The sequence below is a fragment of the Asparagus officinalis genome, chromosome 8 (assembly GCF_001876935.1).
Source record: "Asparagus officinalis chromosome 8, Aspof.V1, whole genome shotgun sequence".
In the NCBI taxonomy this organism is placed as follows: Eukaryota; Viridiplantae; Streptophyta; class Magnoliopsida; order Asparagales; family Asparagaceae; genus Asparagus; species Asparagus officinalis.
The window spans coordinates 84818458-84842673 of record NC_033801.1 but is presented as its reverse complement, the minus strand read 5'-3'; the positions used below and the strand labels follow the sequence as shown (position 1 = coordinate 84842673).

General features: G+C 36.9%; 1 long non-coding RNA gene and 1 other non-coding gene across 2 annotated transcripts; one reads left to right on the top strand and one right to left on the bottom strand.

The window, feature by feature from the left end:
* LOC109820634 lies at positions 2325-4947 on the bottom strand. Its single transcript, XR_002241907.1, has 4 exons — positions 4342-4947; positions 3542-3629; positions 2598-2686; positions 2325-2504 (listed from the first exon to the last, which is right to left on the bottom strand). It is a non-coding gene; the product is annotated as an uncharacterized LOC109820634 (long non-coding RNA).
* Positions 22484-22555, top strand: TRNAW-CCA. The gene has a single exon. It is a non-coding gene; the product is annotated as a tRNA-Trp (tRNA).

The following is a 24216-nucleotide window of genomic DNA, read 5'->3' as shown; positions in this document are numbered from 1 at the left end:
AATGAGGCTATTTGGCTTCGAGGACTTTTGGAGAAACTTGGTATATCGCAGAGGTCCGTCACTATTCATTGTGATAGCATGAGTGCTATCTATTTGGTGAAGAATCAGGTTTTTCATGCGAGGACGAAGCACATTGACGTTCGTTATCACTTCGTTCGGGATGTTCTTGAAGATGACGATGTGGAACTTGTGAAGGTTCACACGAAGGATAATCCGACAGATATGCTCACTAAGGTGGTTCCGAGCAACAAGTTTGATCATTGTCGAAACATGTTGCACATTCGTGATTGTTGAGGCCGTTAGCGGCCATTTGGATGAACTACGTTCGGCTTGATTCCTTGGGCAAGAGGATACGTAGGTAGTCTTTCAGATGCAGCCGGTTTGGATTTGTTGATGGGGGTGAGATTGTTTGGACTCTCGTTCGGGTTCTCGACTTATTATGGATTGAGTTCGTACTGGACATAATAAGTTGGGACATTTGGATGCTATGGTGTCGGTTCAGTTTTAGGAAAACTTCACCGAGGTGGAGAATTGTGACGTGGGGGGTCTACCACGTGATTGAAGCCACGTGAATGAGACGCGGCTTGTTTCCGCGTGAGGATTGTGCAAAGAAGGAAGTGCGGCCCACCCGAATCAAAACCAATCACATTATAAAAGGGTCACCTAGGTTTTTTTGTTTCGGCTGTGCAAGGGGTCTTTTTGATTGGCGGCTGCAGGTGCAATTAGGCGGTGTAGGAGATTTTTTGGCCTTTTATTAAAGGCGGCTGCAGAAGAAAAAGAAGGCAGACTTTGGTTTCTCTTGGCGTTGTGCAGGGGAATTGTTTGTTCGGCTTTGGGTATTTTTAGCAGGAACAGCAGGAGTTTTTTTTTTCTTGGTGCAGTCCTTTTGTGCTCTTGAGAGAGTTTTGTATGAGGGATTTGAGAGTTTGTTTGAGGGTTTAGATTGAGTAATTGTAAACCCTAGTTGTATCTCTCCCTCTAATAGTAGATCTCCCCCTCCTTGCCCCGTGGACGTAGGCAATTTGCCGAACCACGTAAAATTGGTTATACTGCTATTTGTGTGATTTGTAATAGCTTTTAGGTTCCCTCGACGCGCAGTCCTAGAGCTGACGAGAGGAAGAGCTAATATCTCACTTTGATGAGATATTAGGCTTCAGATTCTTGTTCCCTTTGAGAAACAAGAATTCTTATTGCGACCTAACTCTATTGTTGTGCCGAGGTGCTGCCGAAATTTCCACTGCGCGCAACAAAATATAGATTGATAGACTCATGGAAGTTGCATTGTTGAGCTTTGGTCAAAAACATATTGAAATGAAAGCATTGGATCTACATCAGTTTTATTCATATATATTAACCATTTTTTAAACAAAGAATACAGCGTACACAATGCACAATAACACTTATATGTTTCCCTTTGAAGACATGAAACTTTAGTATATTAGATAAGATAAGTAAACAGTCTAAGTATTTATATATTGGATTTGAAGGAAAACTAATGTGATATCCGCACTAAAAACTATGGTAATGAAATAGGTAAAAGATTAAATTGTATGCATGATAATATCTAAGAAGTTGTACAAATAATGCTAACAAATCTCTATATATTTCATATATTCAATCAGCATATTGAAAATCATGAAGATTTTTCGAATCTGTCAGTGAACAGAAGTTTTAAACACTAAGGTTGTCATTTGAATATATCTAACACCAACGGACTGGCTTATGGATGAGTAATAGATTTTTCAAAATATTTACACTGCTAAATAATGAGGTATCCTAGACGGAAAATTCCGTCTAGGATACCCAGAATTCCGTCTAGAATGCGTATTCTAGACGGAATTCCGTCTAGAATAGGCGTCTAGTATGTTTCCGTCTAGGATGAATTATTCTAGACGGAAATTCCGTCTAGAATACATCCTAGACGGAATATTCTAGACGGAATTCAAAACCGTCTAGAATACATCCTAGACGGATTATTCTAGACGGAATTTCCGTCTAGAATAATTTATCCTAGACGGAAAAAAATTCCGTCTAGAATGAGTATTCTAGACGGAAATTTCCGTCTAGAATACTCATTCTAGACGGAATTTGATGTTTTTAATTTTTTATTTTTAAAAAAACATCCTAGACGGAATTTGAGTATCCTAGACGGAATTTCCGTCTAGGATACTATGCTACAGTAGTTTTTTTTTTTTTTTTTTGCAGTTATCCTAGCTTTGGGTGCATGTACACAATATTGAACAACAAAAAATTATATTTATATCCAACACAATCTAATTATATTCCAATATCAAATCCCATTATATTCAAATAATACATTCACCAAAATAGTAGAGAGATACATAAATTGTTTACAAACTTTTACATAAATTATTTACAAGAGGTTCTGTATGCTCCATCGCACAACATTACGCACAATTCCTCCTCTTTGGAAAAATCGAGCAACAACCAAAGCTACATCCTCTGCGGGCCTATGAGGATCTGGTGAATCCCAACTTTTAAAACTGTGAATACGTATAATCATCAAAAGTATAATATAAATACAGAAAAAACATAAAAAATAAAAATATAAAAGAAAATTTTAGAAAAATACCCACCAGCCAGTCCAATTTTCTGTCCACATCTTAGGACTCGTTTCATTGTTTGGCTTGAAGCTATCACAATAAAAACCATTGCAAGTATTTATCTGATAAACCAAATAAAAATATAAGTTTCCCTCAAAAATATTAAAGTAGATCAGTACTGTTACAACTGAGAATACAATATTGCATAAGTTTTATTGCATAAGTTGTTCACAAGAGCTCTAGGAAGTCTTATTGCATAAGTTTGTTTTCACTGAGAATACAAAAAACCTCTTAACAACATGATGTTAACTAAGCATATACTAGAGCATCTCAACAAGTATTGTGATCTCAAAAGGTCATGACCAGACAACAGATTTCAGAAGACATTCACATAAGCAAGCACGACAATGATATAGCAAGAAACATGAAAATCATTAGCTACGTGTTCTATATAACTGACAGATTTGAAAATATCAAAGCAGGGACTAATACCACACGAACTTAAGAATTAACCCATCTTATTAGTAATTCCAGTGATTTGAAAAACTAATATCACAGCAAGTTAAGAATTAATTGGGAGACTTAATTAATAGCACTTCCAATAATCAAATTTAGGGAGTTAAGAATTGAGCACAAGTTAAACATTAAACCTGAGGTGTTCAATGTGTGAGAGTCCATATACTTCATTACAAACTTAAAATCATCCAAGCCAAACTATCACTAGTTGATTATGTTGACATTGAGTTTGCGCAGACACGTCTATATACACAATGACTAAACATAGTAATGTTAAAACAATGTTAATGTAACACAACAAGAGTATAGAAATATTTCCAATCTAACTAAAGAAATATTCAGTTCATATTAAGTTACTTTCATTCTGATAATTTCAAACTTTTGTAACTACATAATCTTAAATTTGCATTTCTCAACTTCCCAAAATCAGCAGAACTCTGAATAGGTTTAATTTCTTTTACCTGCTTCGTGATGTCATCTGCCTTCTCTTCCATGAACCAAAGAACCACCTCTCTCCCTGCTGCCTCCGAGAGCTTCCTCTCCAATTTACTTTTATAATTATGTCAAGACTATTAGAAACTTAATCGAGCATTGACTAACATGGTAAATGCACTAGCAGGTAGAAAAGAAATGTTATATTGCAATGGACTGATGTACAGGATATGGAGATAGTAGGCAACAGAAAGAAAAGAAACATCTAATGATAATTATGTCTCTATAACACTTCTAAACTTCTTAATTTAAAGCTCTCCTCTGGTGTTGATTTTGAGTTTCAAATCAAATCCTACTAGCAAAATAGAAATTGTTCAGTTGCAAATTATACATATTATTTTAGGAGTAAAATTACCCCTGACCAGTTAAGAACACCATAACTCTTTATTACACATCTGGAAGGCACTCATAGAACATCACTTCACATGATGCCACCTGAGACATTATTGCCAACAACTACAAAAACCAACTCTCACATGATGTACAAGTTTAATACTTACGTTCTCCAGTTCTTCTACACATCCATATTAGCATTTCCCAATTTTCATGTTTATTATGTTATCTTGAACCCTTTATCGCTTAATAATAGAAGTATATCCAGGTCTCATATTAATAATTCAAACTTTTCCTTAAGAGTAAGAATTGAACTAAGAGTCTGCACTGAGATGAACATAACTAAGGACTAATGTAAGGTATTAATTAAAAGTAAGTATTACTGTTGAAATAGGTAGGCAACTTGATTTAGATAAATTCCAAACCAGTGATTTACTTTTTCCATCAATATGAGAGCTTCAGGATCCCTTGGAGGCCATGAAACTTCTTCAGCTTCAGCGACTACTGGGTTTAGAATTTCCTTAAGTATATCTGTTTTAGATTCTATCTTCTCCTGCATCAAAGAAAACATAACTTTAGCAAATTAAGTCATATTCTAATTGAAAGAAAATCTAAATCTTAAACTTAAAGTCACGAAAACATATCTCTGCCACATTATTAGGAAATCTAAAGACAGAAGGTATGGCCAAGTTAGAGGATAAACTATAGTATAACATTCAATTTATGTCGACATAGTAGGAAACATGTCTTTTTCCAGGGAAAGATAAAGTAATTAAAAAAATCGATAGCACAAAACAATTTCTGCTACTATTCTTGCAACTGAAATAGATAGAAATGAATACAGAACATGAAGCACGATTATGTATGCAAGAAGAAAATGAAAACAAATTAATTGGTAGAGAAGTCAAGTAACGACATGTTTCATATAGACAAGCAATGCACACAGCTAATCAAGGGAAGGAAAGTTTTTTTTTTAAGTACTACAGTATAACATCCAGACAGTAGCCTTACCCTCATAAAGAAATTCATGAAGAGCCGAGTCAAAACTCAAAAGACTGAGAAGACGTCTTTTGAATGAGATAAATTAACAACAAAAGTAGAATATCTTAGTTCCAATTACCAAATCGCTCCAATTTCCCCGCACACAAGCTCAATCTCTCCTACGATTTAAACACATATGCTTAATTATCAATCTCTTAGCAGAAAACAACTAACCCCACAAAAATATTAGACGATAAAATCGAGATAAATTCTTACAATCTCAGTTTTGATAGGATGATCATCTGGTCGAATTCCACTGCACCTCAATCTTGCTGCTCAAAGAAAAAGGGAAAAAAGAATTTTTATGAAAGCAAAAGAATCAATGAGCTAGGGTTAGGGCTTTATACCTGCCAACAAAGAGGAAGCGGATTGGGCGAGCACGAGGAAAGCACGTGCCCGCTGGAGCGGCAGTAGCTCGTCGAGGAATCCGGGCTCTGCCGCCGACAAGAAGTTGAGGAGATTCGTTTGGAGATCGTCGACACAATCTAGGGTTTCTTGGCGGCTCTTGGTGGAGGCTGGGTGGGATTTGGAGGGGGGGAGNNNNGGAGTAGAGTGGGGGGAGGGGTCGGGGGTGAGGTTGAGGAGGGAGAGGGTGAGGAGGGGGAGGCGGTGGAGGGAGGAGTAGGAGTTGAGGATTTGGGGGGTGGGGAGGCGCTGAAATTTCGATTTGGGGGGAAAATAAGAAGGAGACTGGGGTTTTGACGCTTTATTATTTTTTTAAAATTTCCACGTATCCTAGACGGAAATTTCCGTCTAGGATACATTCTAGACGGAAATTTCCGTCTAGGATACGCAAAAATTTTAAAAAAATAATAATAAAAATAAAACAACCATCTAGAATACTATTCTAGACGGAAATTTTCGTCTATAATGTTTTATTCTAGACGGAATATTCTAGACGGAAATTTTCCGTCTAGTTTAATACATTCTAGACGGAAAAAATTCCGTCTAGAATATTCCGTCCAGAATACGTGGTTTTCTACTAGTGTTACGGAAGTTATATAAAGTACTTCACAATACATGCACTATCCTGCATTCATGTCCGTGTAGAACAGACCATTATATGAAGACATACCTCCAGTAGGTTTTCCAAAATGATTTCCGTTTTGTAATCCTCCATAAGGTGATCAAGCTTCATTTTGAGAACCCAAACAACAATATCGGGTCTCTCATCTGTTCTTTGACTTCCAACTTCATCCAACATGTATTTTATTTTTGGCCACTTTAGATTTGCTGTCATGGTTATGAAAAGTTCAAGATTTTCCATAACACGACATAAAGCTATTGCATGTAATTTTGATTCGTCTATCATGGACAGCCAGTGAACAAATATGGTGGTAAAACTCTTTGACCAACATGATATACTTCAGTATTTCTTCTAAAAACAGCAACTTTTATCCCACAATATAATTTTGCCCTTACTTTTGGTTGATTCTTTTTAACCCAGTGTAGTCTGTCTTTTTCAATACATGTCAGTAGATCTATGGCATAAGTTTGGAATAAATTTCTAGTAAGAATTAATGTGAGAGCCTCATCCAGACGTTGTTGAATTCGGAAAGTGGGATACTCTTTCGTTATAACATATTTCCTTTTATGAGATTTAGAGTTTCCAGTATCCAGTAATGAAACATCTTGTCTGAATCCATCTTCACCATATAGAAAAAGCAAGGGATATTGCATTAGCATAAAGCTTGGATGAAGATCACTGATTTTGGACAAACCTAATTTCTGAAAACGCCCTAAGCCATCACCTTTCCCCCCTCTCCCTCCTAAACCCCTCTGTCTCATATAGAAAACGCCCTAAGCCATCACCTTTTCCCCCTCCCTCCTAAACCCCTTAGGTGTTTCCGTTGTGGGGACAAAAGCCACATGGCCAAGAACTGTTCTTTGGGGGATTTCAAATGTTTTGCATGCAACAGGGTAGCCCATACTTCGGCTTCCTGCCAGAACAAGAAGAATCCTCCTCTATATTTCTTATGCCGATTGTCTCATAAATATCTCCAACAATTAGACTGGCAATCTGTTGTGCTGACGACGGCGCCGAGGAACCAAAACAAACGCCGATCCAAGAAGGCCAAAAACAACCAAATATCAATGCACAAACCAAACACTAATTTTAACGTGGTTCGGCAATTGCCTACGTCCACGGGGAAGGAAGGGGGAGGGTTTCCACTAATAGAGAAGGAGAGTACAAATTGAGATTACAAATCGCTCAAACGAACCAACTAATCTCACCAACAAATCTCTCAACCTCTCAACCAATAACCCTAACAAATAGCTCAGAAAGATCTCTCTTTTTGTGCTCCAAAATCCCCCAAAACGCTCCTACAAAACCCTCAAATCGTATTAGTATTTATACCAAAACAGAAACCCAAACAGACTGTAAATAGGAACTCTAACTTTCCAAAAAACCCGTCATAAGTCGACTTAACAGTCTGCATAAGTCGACTTGGCAGAGCGAAAAACAGCAACTGGAGAAGAGATCATAAGTCGACTTATCAGACCTGATAAGTCGACTTGCCAGAGCCCAAATTCAACAATCCAGAGCAGAACGTAAGTCGACTCATGCACAAACATAAGTCGACTTACCATAAGTCGACTTATGCCTGTGCATGAGTCGACTTATGACCAAAAAACTGCTTTTCTAAGTTCTTCTCCATAATTCTCCACCTCGACGAAGTTTTCCCAAAACTGAGCCGACACCAACCAAACAAATGCCTCACATAATGAGACCCAAATAGGAGTGCGAACACTCACCCCAAATGTCGATGTCACTCACCAAATCGGCTGCATCATAAAGACTGCCTACGTATCCTCTGGCCCAAGGAATCAAGCCTTCACGTAGTTCACCAAACGGCCTCCAAAGGCCCTCAAACAAATAGAAAAGTCTGCAACTCTTCCCCAATATCGCCGACGGATCTGCAACTGATAGCGGCCCCAAACTGATACAAATCAAACACCTCCATCTGAGGTAAACCAATGGCCGTATCCAAATCATGTCCACTAGCTACAACCGAGTCCAAAACCAATCCATCATCTGCATCCGAAATCAAATGATCCCTAACCTGTGTCAGCTCAGCTAGAATCCCAAATGACGCAGTATGATCTGGAGTACGTGGAGTAATCTCCACCCAACGTAGAGTAGCATCACTCTCCACCTGCTGCGATATCCAAACGACCTGATCAACACTCTCCACCTGCCGAGAGTCAAAAGTGACATACCTGCTCAGAACAAAATCAGAAGCTCCCAAACGATAATCAACTGAGCCTCCGAACCCCAAACGCGCAATCGGATCAAATTTCACTTCCTCGATGTGACCAAATGCTGGGTATCCAAATATCCGACGCAACCCAAAATCTAAAGCAGCTCCACCAGATCCAATAACTCCTAATGCAGCAGTCGGCGACCTGTGACTAAGATGACCCAAATATGTCTAAGCTCCAGAACCAATGCTCGACAACCAACGCCGATCCTCCTCCAGAAAGGAACGACCCATCGAAACTGTCATCTCATCTCGTCGCCCCAAAGTCTCCACACCAATGAAGTGTCTCCTATTGCCGTGAGCTTAGCACAAATTCAAGAAAGGACTCCTACCAAAGCTGAAACAACGAGTTACCTTTCTACCAATACACTTCTTCCAACTGTTGTTGACTTCTAGGACCTTACACCAACGGGAACTGGTCGCGACCCAATAATGCCTAGAACAATCATCAACTGCGAAAACCAAGATACGATTACCTCCCAATGATACCTCCTTGGAAGGCCCCCAAATGCCTGACTGAACACCTCCTAAAAGACCCATCGCTCGATGGATAGGAGTGCCAAACTCCACCATGGTCTTGCTCATCCCAATGTGCTCACAGGACTTCAATCTGCAGGTCATAGCACTCCTCAACAACCAATGCACGGTATTACCAATCATATACCCCAGCACCAAACAATGCCACAGTCTAGCCGAATCTGATGAAGTCGTCATTTCCCTATCAATCACCGTGCTTCCGTGCAAATAATACAAATTTCTTCTTCTGACGCCCTTCATCACAATCATGGACCCAAATGTAACCTTCAAGCGTGCATCCGCCAAGGTCACCCTATAGCCAGCTGCCTCCAAAGCTCCAAGTGAAATGATGTTCTTCTTCAACTGAGGAACGAACCTTACTCCAACCAACTCCCGAATCACCCCGTCACTCATCCTGATCTGAATGGTACCGATACCACCAATAGAGCATTTGTGATCATTCCCCATGAGCACGAAATCCCCTCTTTCTAACTCCTGAAAGCTGGAGAACCAATCCCTCCTAGGGCAAATGTGGTATGTAGCTCCCGAATCCAACATCCACTTTGTAGAGTAGGCAACACAAACTGACGACAGTGCAGATAACGAGTAGCCCGAAGATTCCGAATCTGAATCGTTGCCATTTGTCTTGACAACATTCGCCTCTGAAGCTTGAATAGCTTTTCCCTTATTCTTCCCGGCTCGATCAACTAACTTTGGGCATTCGGCTTTCCAATGTCCATCTTCTTTGCAAAAGGCACACTGATTCTTACGAACTCCAAGATGTGCCCCTCTAGACTGCGACCTCCCACTACGGTTTGGACCCTTTGCTCTTGCGACCAACGCCCCCGCTACCGGCTCAAACGAAGTCTCCTTATCCTTCTTTCGAAGCTGATAATTCACAAGTGCAGCGGTGACCTCACTATACGAAAGAGATGCCTTCCCATTAATAAGAGTAAGAACGAAGGTCTCATATTCCTCGTCAGGCAAGGAACTCAATAGCAACAACGCCTTGTCCTCATCTTCAATCTTAACATCCACATTCGCCAAATCCGCAAGAAGCTTCGTGTAGTGGTTCATGTGATCACCAATGGAGGTTCCTTTCTTCAACTGGAAGCGGTAAAGCCTCCTCTTCAAATGCAAGCGATTCTCCACACTCTTGGTCAAATACTTGCTCTCAAGGATCTCCCAAATCTTCTTTGCAGAAGTCTCATTGATCACATCATACTTTAGATCTTGAGTGAGACAAGACCTAATCACACCACACGCCGTTCGATTCATCTTTTTCCAAACCTTCTCATCAATGTTGTCCGGTTTCCCGACCAACTCCAACGTATCTTCCAAATTTTGCGCGTTGAGCGCATCCATGACTTCGCATCGCCAAAGTCCAAAATTGTTTGTGCCATTAAACTTTTCCACGTCAATCTTCATTGAGTGGATATTCAAGCTTTAAACGGTCTTTACGCCGGAAGTACTGCCCACAACTCCTTCTTTCTCGGTCATAATCCTCAAAGCACCACCAAACCAATGCGGAAACAAACGAGAAATAGATCCAAACTGAAAAATACGAGATTTTTACCAAAAAGATCCCACCTTTATCACCAAACGAAGCCCTAGATGAACTTCCAAAGTGATCTACTCCTCCAAATAGCCCAAGCGTAGCCCGAGCTCTAATACCACTTGTGCTGACGGCGGCACCGAGGAACCAAAACAAACGTCGATCCAAGAAGGCCAAAAACAACCAAATATCAATGCACAAACCAAACACCAATTTTAACGTGGTTCAGCAATTGCCTACGTCCACGGGGCAAGAAGGGGGAGGGTTTCCACTAATAGAGAAGGAGAGTACAAATTGAGATTACAAATCGCTCAAACGAACCAACTAATCTCACTAACAAATCTCTCAACCTCTCAACCAATAACCCTAACAAATAGCTCAGAAAGATCTCTCTTTTTGTGCTCCAAAATCCCCCCAAAACGCTCCTACAAAACCCTCAAATCGTATTGGTATTTATGCCAAAACAGAAACCCAAACAGACTACAAATAGGAACTCTAACTTTCCAAAAAACCCGTCATAAGTTGACTTAACAGTCTGCATAAGTCGACTTGGCAGAACGAAAAATAGCAACTGGAGAAGAGATCATAAGTCGACTTATCAGACCTGATAAGTCGACTTGCCAGAGCCCAAATTCAACAATCCAGAGCAGAACGTAAGTCGAATCATGCACAAACATAAGTCGACTTACCATAAGTTGACTTATGCCTGTGCATGAGTCGACTTATGACCAAAAACCTGCTTTTCTAAGTTCTTCTCCACACAATCTCCGTAGCAGTTGGCATGCTTTGTCCTCTGATATCATCTCTCCTTGAGGCTATTATGATTAATCTCACGGTTTATATTTCATGGCTCTCAACTCGATCCTGAACAAATCTGAAGCTTTTGACCTAAACATTGTGATTGTCAAACATTTCAAGAAGATCCCTCACAATATTCTCATCAACTTTTTTAGTACCATTAATAGAATTGATTCTGTTATTAACTATACCATAAATTGATGTAGGTTTCTTAACAAACAATTTCATGGAGGATTCAGATAATCACGGGCTAAATACAGATTTATACGTATTATTAGCTTCCATAAAGAAACAATCATATCTTCCAACCTGAAAGGAAGATTCTGGCATATTATATATATAAATCGCCTATCTCGACGAGACGGAGCCAGTCAGATTGTAACATTTTTAAAATCTCATCAGTAATACCTAGTTTTTGACTGAAATTAAAAAATAATCAGCTTTTAGTTTATTTTTAGTAATAAAGATGGACAGAGCCTAATTTTTTATTGGATTCACATAACAACCCTTGGTTAATTCCAAGGTTTTATTTCCGTACTGCGTTAGTTGCTATCAGAGCCTAATTTTTTTAATCTGATGGCAAGCGACAAAGCTCATATTTCTTGAACTAAGTTTGATGAGTTCAAGAGCGATGTTAATCAGATTAAGACAACCATAGATCGACTTGCGTCAACAACGGAGCGTTTGAACATGGTAGGAGTTCAAAAGCGCGTTGATGGTCGCCAACGTTGTGATCTGATTCCACAGGACAAATTCAACAGTAGCAGCGATGGCTATGAAGCCCTACACCACGATTATGATCGCAGAGGCCGCCGCCGACGGGATAATTATGACACTAGAGGATTAAAGATATTATCCTTTGGGAAGCTTCATGCTGATGATTTTCTTGATTAGATTGATGAAGTGGATAAGTATTTTGAGTATCAGATTATCCTAGAAGATTAGAAGGTTAAATTAGTGGTTTACAGGCTTAAATGAAAAGCATCTGTATGGTGGGATAAAGTATTGATAAATCAATACCATCAAGGGAAGGATCCGGTTCGAATTTACACAATGATGAAAAAAAATATTGAGAGACAGTTTCTTACCTTCTAACTATAAACAATATCAGGTGATTTTTAAAGATTCTTTTATCTTAGCCGATACGGTCAATCTAGAAAGAAGGTGGAGCAAGAACTTGAGCAGAATGACAAAGGACCTTCATCATGGTCGTTTTTAGAGAATTATCAAACTAGTAATGATTTTGGCCAAACTAAGAAACCTCAATTCATCTCGATAAGGAGCCTGGATTTGTGAAGAACACCAAAGAAGCAACAACAAAGACTTCATCAATTATTTTAATTATAGAACCAGAGGCATTTAAGATAGAGATTAGTAAGGAGAAGTTTATTCTAGTGGGAGACAACGAGACACTCATCACTTAAAAGGAAGATTCTGCCACCATTAACATTTATTCTGAGATTTCTAATATTGATATATGTTAATGAAGACAGATATTCTGCATGATATAGTGAGTGATGTTACATATATTGATATTGTCGCACTGGAAGAGAAGGATAAATTAGAGAGTGAGGCAATTGATAATATGTACGAGTTATTTGGGGGAGGGCTGGAGGAAAATGAGATGAAAGAATTGTGTATGGCATATGAGGAAGAATTTTTTTATGGAAGCAAAGATTGTGAATAATTTCAAGAAGATTTTGATGATATTTCCAGCACTAGAATATGAGATGCACATAGAACATATTTTTGAGAGTCTTTCAACCCAACCGCAGATCCACATGCCATTAATCATGTAAACATAGTGTGTAAAAGATTTAATCAAATTTTTGATTCAGAAGAAGCCCTAGCCGAAGAGGTAAAACAACATATGGAGAAAATCAATGCAAAGTATAAGGCAGATGTTGATCATGGCAAGAGAAGAAAATTATTTATCAATGAAGCTACTATTCTAACAAATATAAGCTCAGGGTCGAGCTTCTTTTAACAAGGGGAGACCTATGAAGGAAGCTTAACATACAATTTCATGGAGGATTTGCACAATCACGAGCTAAATATAGATTTATATGTATTATTGATTTTCATAAAGAAACAATCATATCTTCTAACCTGAAAAGCAGATTCTGACATATTATATATGTAAATCATCTATCTCGACGAGACAGGGCCAATCAGATTGTTAGAGTTTTAAAATCTCATCAGTGATACATAGTTTTGGATGAAATCCAAAAATAATCAAATTTTAGTTTATTTTCAGTAATAAAGTTGGAGTCTATTTCAATTAGGAAATAAATTCAATATTAGAGTCAAATTAGATTAGGAAACAAATACAATTTTGATTCATGATTTATTTCCTGTATTATAGGGAGTCTTTTTAGAATATAATTGTATACTTTCTATTTATTTATAATTCTAGTCTTACTAAGAGCCTTATTTATTTTTCTATTTAAGAAGAGTCATGTAACCCCAAAGAATAATATTTTTTTATTAATAAAATCACTCTTTAATATTTTCTTTGTGTATTCAAAGTTCTTCGTGGATTTGGAGATCCTTTTTTTTTTGGATTCAGAAAACAGCCCTTGGTGGATTTAGGATCTTTAATAGTCAAAGAAAGTGTTATCTGGCCTTATCACTCATTAGGACTATTCACAATCAATCCCTATACAAATGTCCTCAATAATGATAGTCTGAAGAATAACAACTCCAAATTTATTACAAATTTTATAAGGGAAAAGTATTCCTAAGGTGACGCCTTAGATAATCATCTAAGAACGCGGCCTAAAATCACATGATTGAGCTACATTATGCATGATCCTCTCCATTAAACTTGATCTACATATTCTAAAACTCCAACACACCAATTTTGGGGTGAACCCGTTGTCATTTGACCCTTTATCCACTCGTATTAATTTTAACGGTTTCGAATGAATAGAACTTTTCACATGGCTCGACGGAAGGTCAAACGACGATGGGTTCACCCCAAACTTAGTGTGTTGGGATTTTAGAATATATAGATTAGTGTGTTGGGATTTTAGAATATATAGATTAAGTTTAATAGAGCGGATCATCCATAATATAGCTCAATCATGTGATTTTAAGTCGCGTCCTTAGATGATTATCTAAAACGTCATCTTAGGAACACTTTTCCCATTTTATAATTCTATATAAAGTAAATATTTTTTTGGCTTCTTTGTGACACCTCCACTTTAGTCCCACATGGACTAGTGTGGAGAAATATTAGTGGTTTAAATAAAAAAAATCACGGTCCAAGAACAATTAGTGCTAGCATTTTGGCAGTGGCTTGAGCCAACACTCGAGTTGCTCTCGGTGGGTTCCACAGGTTACACACTCCAAGCTCGTGGGCCCGGGGCATGACAAACGGTATCAGAGCAATTGTCAGCTAGAAGTGTTGAGCTAAATGCTATATGGGGCTAAGTGTTACATCGCATTGATACAGTGGGAGCCACCTTTAGTGTCAACATCACCTAGCAGTAACACTGGATGTGCAAATTGTCATGTCGTGACGATAATAGCTAGAAGTGTTGAGCTAAATGATATACAGGGCTAAGTGTTATATTGTATTGATACAGTGGGAGCTACCTTTAGAGTCCACATCACCTTACAGTGATACTGGATGTGCCAATTGTCATGTCATGACTACAAGGACATCGTCTTTGTAAGGTGGGTGATTGTGACACCCTCATTTTAGTCCCATATGAACTAGTATAAAGAAATATTAGTGGTTTAAATAGAAAAAAGTCCAATGTCCAAGAACAACTAGTGCTAGCATTTTGACGAGATATTAGATGCCAACGAATCTACAGAGATATCTTCTTCTTAAAAGATGAGAATATTTTGTGCCCACCAAATAAGCCAAAAGAAAGCTAGAAAAATTACTCCCCAAATCCTACTTGAATTACTATCTAAGAGGAAATCCCCATGTGATAGAATAATCCCTAGACTTATATTTACAGTAGAGAGAAGTTAGTTTTTTGTCTTGAAAGAGACTATTAAAGAAGCTAATTTAGGATCTTTTATAGTCAAAGAAAGTGTTATCCGGCCTTATCACTCATTAGGACTGTTCACAATTAATCCCGATACAATGTCCTCAATAATGATGGTATGAAGAATAACAACCCCAATTTTATTACAAATGTTATAATTCTAAATAAAGTAAATATTTTTTCTGGCTTCTCTATGACACCCCCACTTTAGTCTCACATGGAGTAGTATGAAGAAATATTAGTGGTTTAAATAGATCAAAGCCCAAGGTCCAAGAAAAAATAGTGCTAGCATTTTGGCAGTGAATTGAACCAATACTCGAGTTGCTCTCAGTGAGTTCCACATGTTATACGCGCCAACAAGCCCGTAGGCCCGGGGAATAACAAATGGCATTAGAACAGTTGCCAGTCGGAAGCATGGAGCTAAATGCTACACGAGGCTAAGTGCTACACCACATGGATACGGTGGAAGCTACTTTTAGAGCCCATAGAAGCCACCTCTAGAGTCCACATCGCGTGATAGTGACACTGGGATGTGCCAATTGTTATATCGTGATGATGAGGACGTCATCTTTGTAAGGTGGGGTAGTTGTGACATCCCCACTTTAATCCCACATGGACTAGTGTGAAGAAATGTTAGTGATTTAAATAAAGAAAAGATTAAGGTCCTAAATTAGCTTTTTTAATGGTATGTTTGGGAGTTCATTTAGGGAAGGGAATGAAGGGGAAGGAAGGAGAATTTTTTATCCTTCCTTCCCTTCCCCTTCACTACCCCCCAATTTGGGGTGTAATATTTTGGCACAAATTTTTCCCCTTTCCCCTACTTTATCCTCCTAAATACAACTCTCAAACAAGGTTAAAATTATATTTCTCTTCTCCTCCCCCTCCCTACCTTCCATCCAAACAGGCCATAATAGTCTATTTCAAGACAAAAACCTAATTTCTATCTACTGTAAATATAAGTATACGGATTTGAGGATGTTGTGCCCAATTGCCTTCTCTGTATCTCTCTTGAGGCATCACATTAACATTGTGATAGAAGTCCAAGTTATATGCAAGAAGGGAAAGCCTAACTAAAATGTTTGGACCCAACCACTTATCCTCCCAAAATCTAAACTTTGTTCCCTCCCTTAATTGTTATTGAACTAAGAATATTAAAGCTTGGTTGATAGGATTTAGAATCATGCGAAAAATTAGAGCTTGAACTACTAGGTGTGCTATTAGAGAAAGGATGATTTGAGGTAAGAGAAGATAGGACATTGCCAACTAAGGAGTCTCCTTTGAGATAATTCCAACATCATTTAGTTAGGTGGGAGATNGAGCCCCCCCCCCCCCCCCCCCCAAAAAAATAAAAGAACTGATTTTCATGGAAAATGATTTTCATTTGTATTGTTAAAATTGATTTCATGAAAGCCTTTGACTGAGTGAGTGGTCTTTTATTCAATCTCTTCTCAAAGCGAAAGGTTTTGGACCAAAATGATGTCATTGGATATATCACATCCTTTCTTCTTCCAAAGCTTCTATTCTTGTCAATGGATCACCTTTAAAGTTTTTTCAATGCTCCAGGAGTTTGAAACAAGGAGATTCTTTCTTCCCCATGATTTTCATTCTATACTAATATTTTAAATAAAATGATTTCAAACAGTGTCTTACCTGGTGATCTGTCTAAACTTAATCTCAAGGTTGACCTTAATTAGTGTTGGCCTTCTTGTTTTGATGATGTTTAACAAACAATTTACTTCTAATGTTGTTTGTCTAGTGTTTGTGTTTTCGTATTTATTCTAGGTAAACAACGAGTTGAAGGATGGATGGAATCAAGCTTTCACGATCATATCCAATGGAGGTTGGCGGAATAGTGGAGTGAAGCCTTGTTATCAAGTTAAAGATCCAATTACAAGCTTTATTCTAGTTTACCAAGTTGAGCTACAATGAAGATCAAAATCGGCTTGGGTAATCTAGTTTAGGTTTTATATTATGTGTGTTAGATACTCTAAGCTCAATATCATATACACACACATTTTATTGGTTTCCTTGTATATATATGTAGTCATATATATATACAACACAAGTTTTGGTTTTTATATTTATAAATATGAAATTACATGTTTCATATTTATTATTGTGATTTGGTTTAACTACTTAGATATGAAACAAATATACTTTCATATACATACTCATATGTTTCATTTTCTATTGTATTTGTAAAAATATTGTATTCTTAGTTTTTGGACTTAACAATAATCATATACATATTTTATTAAGTCTACATAATTATTGTGCAAAGTTTCTAAACATGGTTTAGCCTAAATGTCAAAATTCATATGTTTACATTTTTGTGTTTTGGACTATTTTTTAAAATGATGATATTTCTCATTTAGGAAGTCCTTTTAGAAAACCTGTTTTTGTAGCATGTGTATTATCATGTCTACAATCATTTTCTAAAGTTTCATAATTTTTGGAATTTATTTGATATTTTTAAACAGTGTTTTAAAATCAGCAAACTATTTTCAAAACCTGAAATTTCATATATCAGTTCATGGTCGACCGCCACGGTCGACCACGCCTTTGTTTTTAGCCTGCGGAGCCAACAGAAACTTTCGCGGTCGACCGTCACGGTCGACCGTCAGCTCCCCCGGTCGCCCGCCAAAGTATCTGGAAGTTTTCTGAGTTTCAAAGATGGCTCGCGGTCGACCGCGAGTTTTCCACGGTCGACCGCCGTTCACTCCAACGACTATTTTGTACAGAATCTAATTTTCGATTCTGTTGGTTTTTTGGTCTTTTTCTTTGGGGTTTTTGCTGTTGCTTTCTCTTCCTATATAAACCCCCAAACCCCCTCTATCTCAATAACCCAATGGATAGTTTTAAAAGAAGTTTAAAAGAGTTTTAAAAAGGGTTTTAGTTGGGTTCAAAGTCTGTTTGGTTTGTGAAGAGTGTTTTACAAGTGGAGAAGATCATCTACAGTGTTTGAACTTCATTTTAATCCTCCTCTCCAACTTGATTTTCAGAGAAGAATTCCTAAACTCTATTTTCTAGCTACTTATCATTTTTGTTCATAATTTCTATATGCTAGATTTTAATTGAGTTTAGTTGATTTTATTTCACTCATTGTTTACACACACCCACTTGAGCTTATTGTATTTGCATACATTATATATTTAGGTTGGTGAGAGTTGTAACAATTGAGTGTGGGCTTTTATTGTGTTCTCATCCATATTAGAGGACAATCATTCTTGTAATTGTCTTATTGTGAGAATCACTTTGTAATACACTTGTACACCAAGAGAAGTGTGTGGCGAGAGTCGGGGATCGTCCCAAGAGGAGTGGCGTCGGTTGACGAACCTAGGGAAAGGTTGTAATCGAGCACTTGAGAGAGACGTCTAGTTCAACACTTGAGAGGGTGTAGAGTGGGATTACAAGAGTGTGTTAGTTGTTGAGTTTTTGGTAACTAGAAAATCGTATTGTGAGGTGTAAACGTTGTTCGGGTAAACGTAGAAAACCCGATTGTTATAGTGGAGATCTCCTCGAGGTGAGGAGCGGATACGTAGGTCGTGGGGACCGAACTTCGTAATCATATCGTTTGTTTGTGATTGCATTGGCTCACTTATTTTTATGTTCATATCTTATATCGCCTTTGTTTGTTGCTTGTTGATTATATTGTTTACTATCTAGTTTAGATTGTTTATCCTTGTGTTAATTATATATCCTTGCATATATCTCATAGTATATCTCATTGCTAGGATATATTCCTTTGTTCATATTGCTTATTCTTGCTTATAACATATTGTATATCTCTCTTGCAAGAATAATTTGTTAATTAGTTTTAATTGGTATAAAATCGGATTAGATTAGCATAAGACCCTAATCCCCCCCCCCCCCCCCCCCCCTCTTGGGTCTAACAATTAGTACTCTTCAATTTGCAGGTGACACATTAGTACATTAGTCTTCTGCAAATCCAATATTAAAGGTATCTCCACTCTCAAATATACCTTCTATCTACTTGAGGACATATATCTAATCCTAGCATAAATTATACTATAGCAAACTATTTTTCTTAACTGTAAAAAATGGATTCAGATCCTCTCTAATTATGTGGTAATTAGAGAGAATCCAATTCTTTCAATCTACAGTCTCAATATTAATTCCATCAGATAAAACATCACCACAGAGGGTTTCAACAAATACCACTATAATTTTTTCTATGAGAAAATTTAAATATTTCTAAGAAAATTAATTATAAAATATAAAAAATCTCTCCAATCACGTGACAAATAATCAACTTCTATCCCATTTTCAAATTTCATTTCTAATAATATGTAACTAAAAGTTATACTAAGAAAAAAATCCATTAAATGTAATATATTTCAACCAATCGTTGAAAGTAATACATGAAGTGGGAGAATTGAAACATCTACAAAAATTGGAGGAGTTAGAAATTAATTATTTTAGATTTTTAAAATTAGTTTTAGATGTATTTGATATTAATAAATGAAATTATGTTCACCAAAATTATAGTGGCATTTGGAAAACTACTAGCTTGATTGATACAATCCTTTGTCGCAATATCTTATCCTTTAAAATTGAGATCAGGTTAAGGATTGAAAAAAAATTTAGATACTATCCAATAACCATATAATTTTATATAATCAGAATCCATGGAAAATCTATCAACTCGTTCTTGCAAAAGCTCTCAATTACTCTATATCATCTCTTCCTTTCAAATACATGCGTCTCCCCCCTCTCAGAAAAGATTCCCAGTCCAAGAGAAAATGCCAGCCTCTCTTAGATATTTTCATAAGAAATCTACATCTATGAAAAAGTAAACACCTCTATAGGAGGCTGACTGACTGTCATAAAATTATGAATTCTTTTGTTTCTCTAATAAATCACCCCTCAATACAGTTCTCGTCTCATATAACTTTCTAAGCATAAATAGCTGTTAGGATTCAGATCCTTTCCACTACTAAAAAAATAGTAGAGAGACCATTACATAATCACAATCATTAATTATATCGTCGGTGGTTGCGATTTGTTCATTGAGTGATAATTGTTGTGAATTTCAGTCTCCCCGTCTACCATGATATGCGCAACTCGGAAGCCAACCCCAATCAATAAGATAGAACAACCACAATCAAGAATAAGAACACTGATATTTATGTGGTTCAGTCGACCAACTTCGACCTACGTCCACGGGGCAACAATACGAGAAATTCACTGTGTATCAGGGAGAACTACAAGAGGAACCACTCAACTCTCGTCTCTCATTCTCTCAACCTCACATACATAATCAACTCTCATATTCTCTCCAAAGCCCACTCCTTGTAATCTTTTGCACTCTCTCAACCTCACATACATAATCAACTCTCATATTCTCTCCAAAGCCCACTCCTTGTAATCTTTTGCATGGATAAAGACTACGAAACCCTTCTCTCCAAAGCCCACTCCTTGTAATCTTTTGCATGGATAAAGACTACGAAACCCTCTCTCTCTCTCTCTCATCTACTACATCTCTACTTTTTCTTCATCATGGTTTTTCCTCCACCAATAGAAGAATATATATTGGGAAACCAAAACCATATGTCTAGCCTAACTTTCTAATTAGAATAGGATTCAAATTCCTAATCATGATAAAACCCAAACTCCTAATCATGATAGAACTCAAACTCTCCTAATCATGATAGAACCCATACTCCTAATCATGATAGAACTCTAACCCTATCTAATTCTCATGAAGTTACACAAAGAATCAAAGACAAAATCCCAACAATCTCCACCTTGGATTTGATTCCTAAACTCCCTTGAAGATATATCATCGTCATCTTGAAACTTTGTCTCTCCCGCTAGAGTCTTCTATTTCTTTCGTACTTCAAATAAGAACACATGCACTCTTAATTGGATGCATTCATGATCCTCACTATCTTCTGCTTCGCCGTGACGCCTTCACCTCTCTTGTTGTCCTTGTGCTCCACCTGCATCGCTCGTCTCGAATCATATCGGTGCACCTCTCCTACTCCACACTACGAGTTGGATGCCTTTATCTCCTCCATCACTTGGTTTGGACTGAATATGAGCGCTAACCATCTTCAAGTCCAACGCCACCATCTTCATCTCCATGTGTGTCACTCGGTCGTGCTCGCTTGCAAGCTCCACCTAATCTGGTACTGTCCTCCTCAAGTATACACACCAACCAACTCATGCTCCTTATCTACCATCAGATTTGTCTTGCCGTTAAATAGCGGAATATCAAACTTCGGACCCAAAGAAGTCATCATCCTCTAACCACAATTAAAATTAAAATTAGTCCCTGTAGTGATTGAATTTGATAAAACTGATATAAAAAACGAACTCAGCACGTCGAAAAACCCTAGGAACGACTCCTGGATCACCAAAATCCGCCTCCAAATCCTCAATCGGTTAACAAATCAATCTGGACCGTCGGATCCCCATGTGAACAGTAACCTTCCCTTTTTTTCAATTCTTGATTATTGTAACGCCGATTTTCAATCTTGCACGACGTCATCTTCTATCTTGCAAACTCACTCCCGGATCCATCACCATCTCTCTGATACCACTTGTTGGGGAATTTCAGTCACCCCGCCTATCACGAATGCGCAACTCGGAAGCCAACCCCAATCAATAAGATAGAACAATCACAATCAAGAATAAGAACACCGAAATTTACGTGGTTCGATCGACCAACTTCGACCTACGTCCACGGGGTAACAATACGAGAAATTCACTATGTATCAGGGAGAACTACAAGAGGAACCACTCAACTCTCGTTTCTCAATCTCTCAACCTCACATACATAATCAACTCTCATATTCTCTCCAAAGCCCACTCCTTGTAATCTTTTGCACGGATAAAGACTACGAAACTCTCTCTCTCTCATCTACTACATCTCTACTTTTTCTTCATCATGGTTTTTCCTCCACCAATAGAAGAATATATATAGGGAAACCAAAACCCTATCTCTAGCCTAACTTCCTAATTAGAATATGATTCAAACTCCTAGTCATGATAAAACCCAAACTCATAATCATGATAGAACTCAAACTTCTAATCATGATAGAACTCAAACTCCTAATCATGATAGAACTCTAACCCTATCTAATTCTCATGAAGTTACACAAAGAATCAAAGACAAAATCCCAATAATAATTAGGAATAAGTGCAATACACAGGGATATGGTGAGTATTAGATTTAGATTGTATCATAACCATCAACTAAATAATTAATAATTAAGATTAAAATTAGTGGTATCTCAACAACTTTTTTGTAATAGAGATGATCCAAAAAAATTTACAGCGTCACATTCTTATTAATTTAAACCGCTACAGTAGTCTAAGTTCCATAATCTCACCTTACTAACAATATAATTAACAATTCGACATTTCGTTAGCACCGGATCCGTGGCGCAATGGTAGCGCGTCTGACTCCAGATCAGAAGGTTGCGTGTTCGATTCACGTCGGGTTCAATTCCCTTAATCAGCTATAATTTTTTTCTCCCTCAATAAATTAATCTTATTACATCATAAATGTTGTTCACCTTCAACAAATTAAACTTATTGCATTTCAACGCTCAAAAATATTCCTCAAATCTTATTATATTTGCTAACTTGTTTCAGACCCGTTCAATTCACGGTGTATTTAATTGAAATCTCATTAATAATGTTAATAATTAGCAATGATATGGAAGCTGAAACTCATAAATAATATCTATTTTTTGGGGGAAATAGTTTATCCTAAATAGAATTATTCGAAAACAGAGTGAATTAGAGCAATTAAATGGAAATATGATTTGAAATTAGTATAAATTTTTAAGACTGACCCGTATTGAATTTTATTCCTAAAAAAAGACTCATTTCAAACTTAATTTTAAAAACCGACCCAGTTGGTTAAAACTGGGTCGGTTTTTGAAAAAAAAATTCACAAACTTCACGGGAGTTGATGTGTCGTGAAGTTTTTTATATAACAAAACTTCACGGAACTTCAACTCCCGTGAAATTTGGGAATTTTTTTTTCAAAAACCGACTCAGTTTCAGCCCAACTGGGTCGGTTTTTGAAATTAAGTTTGAAACTAGTCTTTTTTTTAGGAATTTTTTGATAAACGAGTTGGTTTTGAAAATTTGTCCATTGAAATTAAGTAGTTGATGAGACCATAAGTGGTACGTTAAAAGAGACAGCAAAATAGCAGGAGAAAAGATGCTTAGCATCTTACAAAATATCTTTTTATTTGAGAAAATACAGTGCATTGTTTATTTTTCATAAGAATATTTAAACAATAACTCATGAGATGATAAACAAGAGTAAAGTATACATACGATTATAGTCGACTTGAGCAATGTGTACAAATTATACCGGTTAACATCTTTTCGCGAATTTAAAATACAAGAAAATTAGTTTATAATAGTCTTTGTATATCTTATGTCAAAAGAGAATGTATTAGGCAGCTACTTTAATATATAGTAATAGATTTGCCCTCTAGATAAGATTGGATCAAAAATATCCCTGAAATCTCCTTATATTTACTTACATTTCAGGGGTCAAAAATACCCTCAAATATTCCCATATTTACTGGTTTACCCTCATAAAAATATCCCTCAAATATTCTCATATTTACTAACTTGCCCTCTAAGATTTGATGTTATTGTTTCTGTTAGCGGGTTATTGGTTGGGATATTTTGGGTGATAATGAGATAATTTTAGAGATTCTATTTCATAGTGTTATTCATTGGGATAATGGAACAAGGATAATACCTTTTTGTGTTATTGGTTTTTTAGAACACTAGTGGGACAATTACACCACTTGGATAAAATTACCCTACTCATATACAAATTTTTTTTCCCAATAGTAAAAATTTAACCCATCCTTCATATTGGAACAATGTTGTTCCACTTTGAAGGCAATTGTGATAATTTTAAAATATTTTTGTATTACTTAACTAATACATGCATTTATATTATAAATATATGACATGATATATAAAATATAACATATATTAATATTTTAATGACATAATTTAATAATATATATTAATAATATTATATAATAGTAATTATAGTATAACGTATTTATTATAATATTATATAATATTATAATAACATATATTAATAATATTATGTAATATATTATTAT